Genomic DNA, 9,930 nt, shown 5'->3' with positions numbered 1-9,930 from the left:
GGCTAAACAATGTGCCCCATGTGCCTCACGGCAGCCACCAAACAGGACTGTAGCAGCAGTTATCCACAATTTTTTTACCCTTATTTCATCCGAACCGTACTGGGCCACGTGGGTCAGGACAAAATAAGGATTAACCAATTGTGGATAGCTGCTGCTATGATACCCTTCAGAAGGCCGGCGCGAGATGCGAGTCTCCTGCTGCAGAAATGGCTGTGCCTGAGAAGCGCTTTTGGGAGAGAAGGCAAAGGGGAAGCGATCGCTTGCAAACTCCCGCCCTGCTCCCGCCTCTCCGCCAGGCGACTCCAGGCAGCCCCAGATGCCCAAGCCCATGCCCGCCTGGCTCCCTTTTCCACAGTGCCCGATTGTTTATTGAGGGGTGTGGGGGAGAAGCGAGACATATGGAGCGAGACAGGGCTCGCTCTTCTTGCTGTCTCTTCTCCCCCTCTTGCTGGGCATGGCAGGGCTTCCTGCCCCTGCCCAAATTGGATGCAATTTGGGGGTGGCAAGTGGAGAGGGGTGGGGCTGGGGAGACGTGAAATGTGTCTTACCTGCCTTGTAGCTCAGTTGCATGTCTTGCTGTTGTCTGCAGGCAAACACATTGTAGGGTAAAAGAAACCTTGCGAGTTCAATCAAACTTTTCAAACTTGCGAGAAGTTTGGTTTTACCCTACAATGTGTCTACAAGGAGACAACAGCGAAACACGTGACAGAGCTGCAAGGCAGGTAAGATGCGCGTTTCGCATCTCCCCAGACCCTGGTGAGGAGGGGGGAGAAGAGACGGCAAGAGGAGCAAGCCCTGTTTCACTCCATACATCTTGCTTCTCCCCCGCCTCACATGCCACCCCCCTTGATAAAGAGCCGGGTGCAGTGGAAAAGGGAGCCGGGCGGGTGCAGGCTTTGACCGTCTGGGGCTGCTGGGGGTCACCCAGCAGAGAGGTGGGAGCGGGTTGGGAGTTTGCAGGCAAAGGGATGGATGGATGGATGGGAGGTGGGCAAGTGCCAAGAACGCTGGGGAGATTCTCACCTTTGGTTGCCCCAGCAAACAGCTGACGAGCGGTTGTTGCCACAGCAGTGCAACACAGCAGAAGCCATGAGGCGGCCATGCTCGCTGTCTCCTGCATCCCCAAAATAATACGACCCCCACGATAATAAGGCCAAGCCCTTATATCGGGGTTCAAAAATATATAAGACAGGGTCTTATTTTTGAGGAAAAAGGATAGTGTTTATGTGCTCATGACAGGAACAATTGATAGCTATGCTCATTTGTTAAGAACAAATTCTGTAACACAGGTAATAAAAAAACTTTCTTGAAATTGTAAACTATGAGTTACTACCGTACTTTTTGGAGTATAAGACACACTTCCCCCCCCAAAAGAGGATGGAAAGATTGGTTATTATTGTTACAAATGCCATTTTACATTTATATAAACTTAATCTATGTTAAATATATTTTATAGTTGAAAATGGTATATTACTGACCTGCCAACTTTTTATATGAATTTTAAAACAGTGTATTGTTACATGTGTACATTACACAATGGTAAACATATAGGATGATGTGCAAATAAGAAACTATTCTTCATCTTCTCTGCTCCCAAATTAATGAGCAGAAAAGCAACATATAAATGTCTTAAATGTAACGACACACTCTCAAAGTAATGTATTCAGAACGTATGCTTTAGGTTCCAGTAATGTGGCTATATATGAATATAGCTCGCAGGAAGCCTTTAGCTTTTTCCTGAAATAGATTTTAAAAAATTCATGCACTTGCCATTTGATGCCATGACTCGGATTCGAACCGAGGTTGCTGCGGCCACAACGCAGAGTACTAACCACTATACGATCATGGCTGGCTGGCTCTGCTTTGTTCCAAACAGCTCTTCCTTACCGTTGCATTGGGAATTGGCCAGAGCCTCTGAGATGAGAAGCACTGACGAACAGTTTCATAATACTGCTGATCTCAGAAACCTCAGAGCCTGGCTCTTTTTTTCCCCAGTTGTGCGTCTTTCTTTTATCAGCCAAATACAGTTAAAAAAAACAACTCTTTGCTATGTTTGCACTGGAAAATAGGAGCCTCTTCAAAAGCAAAATATTCTTCCTACAGTGGGAACAAACTAGTTTAGGATGCAAGAAATCAAGTCATCCTAAGTGAGAATCACATAGGCAGTTCAGGAGTGAGGATTTGTGATCTTCTAAAACACTTCCCCAATAAAGGAGAATATTTGTAGCTCAGGGTTGAAATGAAGAGTCCTTGGTGCTCTCGGAGCTTGGCTGTTTTCTTACAGATGTTTCATTACCAAACTAGGTAACATCATCAGTGTTAGTTTGGTAACAATATGTCTGCAAGAAAACAATCAAGTTCAGAGAGCACCAAGGATTCCTCCCCCACCGTATAGTTCTCTCTTCCTTTTATAGTAAATTTCCAGTTATTTATACATTTCCCAAAATCTTGTAGTACTGATCAAAAAGATTTTGAGCACCACCCATTTCATCTTTGTTTATTCTTTACTGTGTTTTACTGATGTTTGTTAGGGTGGGTCAGCTGTTACAGCTGGGTTGAGCCAGCTGCTTAAAAGGGCTTTTGTAAATGGGCCAGGTGTTCTCCATCTTTAATTTAATGATATGCAGCTGAGGGACATACAAAGTCCTGGAAATCTTGTCTGCAGCTCCTAAAATGCCTGTAATGACTACATTTTTAAAAATGTGGCAGATGAGAAAAACTATTCAATATTTGAGGAGTAATCACATTCACTGTATGTGAATTAAATTAGATGAAACCAAATCTAGTTTTTGTCCTAGCCCTTCCTATTGGAAAGTTTTCTTAATGAATGTATCTCTTCTCTTATGTACTCCTAGAGTGTATGCACCAAGACAAATTCCTTGTGTGTCCAATCACACTTGGCCAATTAAGAATTCTATTCTATTCTAACTTATTAGTTGAATGGTTGAATGAAAGAAGGCATAACCAGGTTATCTTAGAACAAGGGGTGTCAAACTCACGTTGTTATGGTGGTGTCATGTGATGTATTGGGACTTCCCCCCCCCTTTGCTAAACCGGGCATGGGTGTGGCCAGCATGTAACGCATCCGACCTGCAGGCCAGGAGTTTGACAGCCCTGTCCTAGTACAATTTGCACAACCAGATTAAGGAACTAATGGTTAGTGCTTATATATATATATATATATATATATATATATATATATATATATATATATATATATATATATATGTATGTATGTATGTATGTATGTATGTATGTATGTATGTATGTATGTATGTGTATGTGTGTGTGTGTATATATATATATATATAGTATGTTTTATTTTTATAAATATTGAAAATTATTTGCTGCTAGTGGGATAGACCACTACGGCCCAATTTATATTAATTGCCCCTCCCCCCCTTTTTTAACGCTGAGAAATCGCATACCCTTTTCTCCTTCGTGCTCCAACCTATCTTTTAATGCTTGAAACAGCTGGCCATTATAACTTATTTTTTTAGCAGCTTGGAAGTTGTAAATATAATGCAACAAACATTACTTAGTTGATTTTCAGTGGCCTAGAATGTAACCAGTAGTATCTTGAATTTACTGTTTTCCTTGGTAAATGTGTGCTTGTCCTGTATTGACCAGAAGGTGGTGCTACATACTCATCTTTGATTTGTGTCTGTGGTTAGGAATGGGAGAACTCTGGTAGGCTGTGCCTACGTTTAAATGTTTTAAATGGGAAAACTTAGAAAACTAAGCCTTTGTTGTATTTTCTAGAAACTAGAACAATAATTCAGTTGTTTAAAAATAATGCCGTAGCATACCATAGAAAGTTAAATACAAAAACGATCAGGGTTACCATGGGATAGCTTTCTTGTGTAATGACAGAACATGGTATTCTTTCTTTGGTGCAGCAAAGGTGGATCAGCACAATATGAAAACTATAGTGAAAACTAGATTTGGACCTGGGAAATATCTGGTTTCATATTTATTCTCTACCATTCATTCATTGGCTACGTTGAATGATTGTTTCTTGGCTTAGTCAGATGAGAAAGGTGAGTGGACACTTTTGTTTTAAATAAGTTGCGGAATAACCCATGGTTATCCTGGTTCACAATTTTTGTCCACTTTGGGAAAATATTTTATCGGGTATGGATGAAAACAGGATTTGAAACGGGTGGGTTCTACTTACGTTTACCACCGGTTCACAACGGGATCGTGTGCGTGCGAGCGAAGCTTGTGTGCATCCGTGGAAGCTTCTGTGCATGCGCAGATCACTGATGACGACATCTGGAGCAATGGGCGGGGCCTCCCCCTGGTTTTACTACTGGTTCTTGCGAACCGGTCCAAACCGGGGGCAATCCACCACTGATTTGAACCCACACTTCAGTGTATGATGATGACTTATAACATTGATAAGTAGAACTTCCAGCACCAATTCTGATAAACCATGATTTCTTCCAAGCATGCTGAAGAAGGAAGGATTAGTAGTTTTGGCAAACACTTCCTGAACATTTTGCTTTATTTAAACTGCAATATAATGGTCCAAATTGGACTATAGCACAGTTTCAGGTTTCAGCTTCATTTCACCATGCATTTTTAGAACAAGGTGAAGCCCTGTCCTGAATGCTGTACAAATGCTAAGGAGAAGTTATAACCATAACAGTTGTGCATTTACGAAATATTTTTACCAACTTATAAAAACGAAACCACTGTGTATAAAATCAGGTGGAGTATATAGTAAAGACTGAGATTATATTGCATCTTTCAGAGCTATGATTTTTAAAAGCAATTTGCAAATAACAGATTGAAGCAAAAAATAAATAAATCAGGATTCCTATGTTGTCTGGATGATAAATATCAGACCCTTGCTTCTGTTTCATTCTGTTCTTGCTCTCAGGACAGGTTGAATTAGAGTGTTCCTCCTAGCTAATAGAGCAGAAGCCACCTTGTTGTACCTGCTCCTTGAATAGCTGGCCACACAAGTATTTCTTTTGTTAGAATATTTCTGAGAGATATGTGTGTTCCCATAGAGTGTTGTGTGGGTCTAGAGGTGGAGCTCTCGTCTCACAATCAGGAGGCTGTGTGTTCGATCTTAGGTAGAAGCAGATATTTCTCTCTCTGGGCACAATGAGAATATATCTGCTGCGAACTCCGCATTGGTGACAGGAAGGGCATCCGGCCAGTAAACAGTCGGCTCCATTCAGTTGCCCTGACTCCACCCCGATGCAAGGGATTACGGCAGGGGTGAAATTCACTTACCTTCCCTACTGGTTCACAAACATTTTGCTTGCATGCACCACTGTACGTTCATGCACAAAAACTTCTGCGCATGCTTAGAGGCTGAAAATTGTCGCAGAAAAGGGATGTCATGATATCTGTGTGGGTGGGCGGGGCTTCATGCAGTCGGCCCTACCGGATTGCGCAATCCAGATAGAAGCAGTTAAATTTCACCCCTGGATTACGGTGTCATTAAAAGACCAAAAAAAAAAAGGTGTTCCCACCAAAACTCTTCTAGATATGTGGTTAGAGTACTGAGTTTTATCATTGAGTTGTTATGAGGTCCATGTGAAGCTGCCCTTGAAAAGGATTTGGAAACTCCAAATGATACGCAGTGGCCACTTTGCTTTCTGATAGCATTTTGCTGACTGTATTATATTAGCCTTGGATCAAGACTAATTTATCTTTAATTTTATCCCAAATAAAAATCAAAGTCTTTGTTTTTACCAATGAAGTCTGAAATGATAAGAGGGCAAAATACCTGGAAGAGAACTTTACCTGTGTATACTTGTTAATTATTTAAAATCTGCTTATGAGGCCCATTTGTATATTCCAGTATCAGATGGGTAAAGGAGTGTTTTTGTCCTCTTGCCACAATGATTTAAGTTTATAAATTATTATAAAGTTTAGACCTTATGTTGCTTTGAGATAACACAGAAATTTTACAAATATACAAATGATGGTTATAATCTATTAGAAATCGGCAGACCTCTTAAAGTATTATTGTTAGCTTGAGCTATCTCTCATCCAACATTTATGCCAGAGATTAATTATTTCATTTTGTATTTAATTTTTATTTATTTGAAGGGTTATATTATAAAATGCTACAATATCCTCATCCATATTATTTCTGTGTGTCATTCCTAGTTGGTTTTTGAAAATGATGGCATGAGGCTGAGATGCTTGCAGTTGGTCTTTTTAAAAAAGTGCTATAAACAAGTTATACTTGACACAAATTCCATCTGATGGTTTATGTCTATAATTACACTTGGCCCTTGTATCTTTTTGGTTGGAATATTCAGGGCTGATACTGCTTTTACCAACTGGTTAAAAATACTTGGTTTTTATCAAGAAAATATATTTTCATTGCATTTACTGAACAGCTCTCTTAATTCTAACTATAACCAGCTGCTATGTTCATTTGGGTTAGATGAAAATTTGTGGCTGGAACTGAAATCACTTTAAGGAAGAGCATATGGGTGCATCTTGTTTTCGAAATTCTCTTCTTAAATATTACTTGTTAGTTTATTACCTTAAGCTTAATAACATATTTGAGACAAGGTTCTCCTGTTTTGGTGAAACTTCGTTCCATAAAGTTGAAAAAACTGCAACTTTTTTTTAAAAAAAGTTATTCGTCTTGAACAAATTCAAAGAAGGAAAACAAGTACCTTATTTCTCTCCATGATTTATATGTGCAATTGCTAGTTGATGCAGACGCCCATAGAAACTTGATTGTGAATATGTTCCATAGAACTCATAGGATGCCTGAGCAAACATATTTTCAGCTTGCTAGCCTTCATTCCTTCCATTACCATAGCTGGATGCTAGTTCTTCACAACTACAGTCTTGTTTCTGAATACAAGGAGAAACAGAGCTGTAGAGCTGTACGTCACTTGCAGAGTGATGAAAACACATCTCAAGCCAAGAAGTACTATTGCAGGTTTGCTGGAAACCTGATATAAACATGTCATTTTTTTAATGGGGAAAGGAGGGCAGAACTAACAATTCTTTTTTTCTTAGCCAACACGAACACAGGCAAAAATCTTCCTGTACCCAGAATATGACAACAGCTGAGCATCAACAAGAGCAACAAGAATTTATTGGCATTGTTTACCAAACTTAAAATAATGTATCCAGGCCAAGAAAGATAGGCAATACTTTACATGATACATAATAAAGGAAATGTCCATCACTTCCAGAATTCAGTGATGGTAGGATATAGTTGGAAGGTACTCAGGTGCCTGCTTTCATCCTCTGCATAAGAGGGAAATTATCACTGTCATTTTTAAAGATGTGATAGAATAATTTAACAATCACATAGAGTATTATGAATTGAACTGGTTAGAGCTATAAAAAGAACAAATTGTTCAATTCTAGATAAAGTAGACTGCTGACTAATAATGAAAATAATAATTGTGTAGAATTGTGAGGTCAGGAGTTACTGGAGAAGATCTTGATGCTTGAAAAAAAAACAAGACAATTGCAAAAGAGGGAGATAAAAGACAAGATGGCCAGATATTATCACAGATAATACTCAATAAGCATAAATGTACAATAGTCTCTGTCAGGTGATGAAGAGCTTATTGACAGAAAACATCTTTTCCCTTCTAGGCAATAATATAAGAAATCTCAATCACAAAATGCTCAAGATTTACTGGGTTATTTATCCCAGTATTATTCTAACAAGCTGGACTATTCTGCATAGTGATTCCAACAATTTGCCATGTGTGGGATAGATCATCTAAAATTATATACCTCATTTAAAGAACTTTATCTCCTAATAGGGCAATTTTAAAGCAGTGCTCAGTACTCAGTTTAGATTGCAATTATATAACATATATACATTAAATGATAGAGAATCACATCATAGTTGATTTTTTTCCTTGGACTTGTATTGAAGTATGCTGTTCAAAGCTATTTCTGATTTGTGCACTATTTCCTGTCCCAGATGTAAAATGTTGAATTGGAATTTTGCACTGGCTGTGAGTGAGCATTCACAACAGAATTCCTCCCGCCAACCCCCCCATGCTGACATACAGCTTCCATCATATACAACCAATCTCGTCATACATTTTTGACAGATTGTACATCTTGACTCAGATCAACTAGATGATGCTGTCTGAATATCTGGAGGCTGTGGGGACACAGATTGGGCAGAACTGACTTAAGCTGAATTGCTATAAGACTGAGTGGTTGTGGGTCTTTATACCAGGAACAGGTGACTTTCACCTTAAAGTGCTGAATGGAATTGCATTTTTCCCTTTGGGACTGGTGCAAAATTTGGAGGCTTTTTGGACTTGCAACCTCTGCTCAAGGAGCTGGTGGCAGCTGTGGCTAAGTAGGCCTTCCTACAAAGGCCTTCCTACTAAGAAGGCCTTTGTACATTTTGTCTGCCAATTGTACCCACCTAGATTGGTGGATTGGGAAAAAAAACCCTTCAGACAGTCTTTAATGCCTTGGTCACCTTGTGAATGGACTAATGCAATGCTCTTTCTGTGGACTACTTTTGAAAACCTCTTGAAAGCAGCCCCAGAATGCTGCCAGATGAGCAAGCCATGTCATGCCCATGTAACTCCTTTGCTTTCTGAACTGCACTGGCTATTGGTGAGTTTTTGGGTACAAGTCAAGGAGCAGGTTATCACCTATCGTTTCATAGGTGTCTACCTTCTAGGAGCAAGTAATCACTATCATGTCATAGGGTCTACCTTCTAGAGTTTCTGTCCATCCCATAGTATTGGGTAGAGTTGGCATGCTCCAATTCGCACAAAGAGTGTCACCTGATAGGACCTAGAAAGTATGAATTCTCTTCATCACAGCACTTATTTTCTGGACCCACATGGACCTCCCCCCCAAGATTTCTCTGGTCCCTACCTTGATTGCATTTCAAAGAGCCCTTGAAAACTTAGCTGTTCCCAAGGCCTGGGATTATGTAATGAATGGCAGTCTGGTCTCATACAGAGACTTTCGACTACAAGTGAGCTCAAAGTTTCTGTTGCTAAGTGAAACATTTGTTAAATGAATTTTGCCCCATTTTATGACTTTTCTTGCCACAGTTGTTAAGTGAGTTTCTGAAGTTATTAGATTAGTAACACAGTTGTTAAGTGAATCTGGCTTCCCCATCAACTTTGCATGTCAGAAGGTCGCAAAAGGGGCCTTCATGTGACCGCTGGGACACTGCAACAGTCATAAATATGAGTCAGTTGCCAAGCATCCGAATTTTGATCATATGACCATGGGGATGCTGCAATTGTAAGCATGAGTGAGTCAGTTTAAGTTGTGTGAAAATGGTCATAAGTCACTTTTTTCAGTGCCATTGTAACTTTGAATGCTCCCTAAATGAACTGTTTGTTGTAAGTCAAGGACTACCTGTACTGTTTTTAGAATGGATGGTTCCCAGAACCCTTATAGAGTTGACAGCCTTATAAATTAAAAAAAAAACCAAAACATTAAATGGGAGGAATGCTGTAATTATAATCCGGGTTGCTTCCCATCAATTTTGAACAAGTTTGGACTTGTAAGAATATCCTGTGGATCCTCTTGCAAAATGACTTGGGATCAAAGGAGATCTGTTGCCCCATCTGGTATCCTCTTCTAAAGTCCATGACCTTATACTTCAGGTCACTTTTGTTTGTTTTTTTCTAGGACTATATAATGAGATGCAAATGTCCTTATTTAAAAAAAGTTTCTAAGGAAGTTTATCGAATAGAATCCATTTGAAATTTACACAGAAGATGCTGCTGGTTTGCAGCATGGCAGCTTCCCATTAAAAAACAAACAAACCCTTTTGATATACGAAGGAGACTGATGGGTATCAAAGAGCATCTATAGCCGTATTTGTGGTTTTGGGTGCATGACAGGAATCCAGCTTTATGATTTCGATCTACTACGTTATCTAGCCCACTCAGCTTGTTCCAACATGGGGTTTTCCAACATATTTGGAGGCCC

The 9,930-nt window shown here is 39.8% G+C and overlaps 1 non-coding gene across 1 annotated transcript; it reads right to left on the bottom strand.

Annotated features, from left to right (window-relative positions):
- Nucleotides 1-1,777: 1,777 nt before the first annotated feature.
- Nucleotides 1,778-1,849, bottom strand: TRNAH-GUG (transfer RNA histidin (anticodon GUG)). The gene has a single exon. It is a non-coding gene; the product is annotated as a tRNA-His (tRNA).
- Between the last annotated feature and the right edge of the window lie 8,081 nt (nucleotides 1,850-9,930).

The sequence above is a fragment of the Pituophis catenifer genome, unplaced genomic scaffold, assembly GCF_029215685.1.
Source record: "Pituophis catenifer annectens isolate HBS135680 unplaced genomic scaffold, rPitCat1.0.hap2 SCAF_6, whole genome shotgun sequence".
Lineage (NCBI taxonomy): Eukaryota > Metazoa > Chordata > Lepidosauria > Squamata > Colubridae > Pituophis > Pituophis catenifer.
Note: the sequence above shows the minus strand (reverse complement) of the source record. Positions and strands in the feature narration are given on the sequence as shown.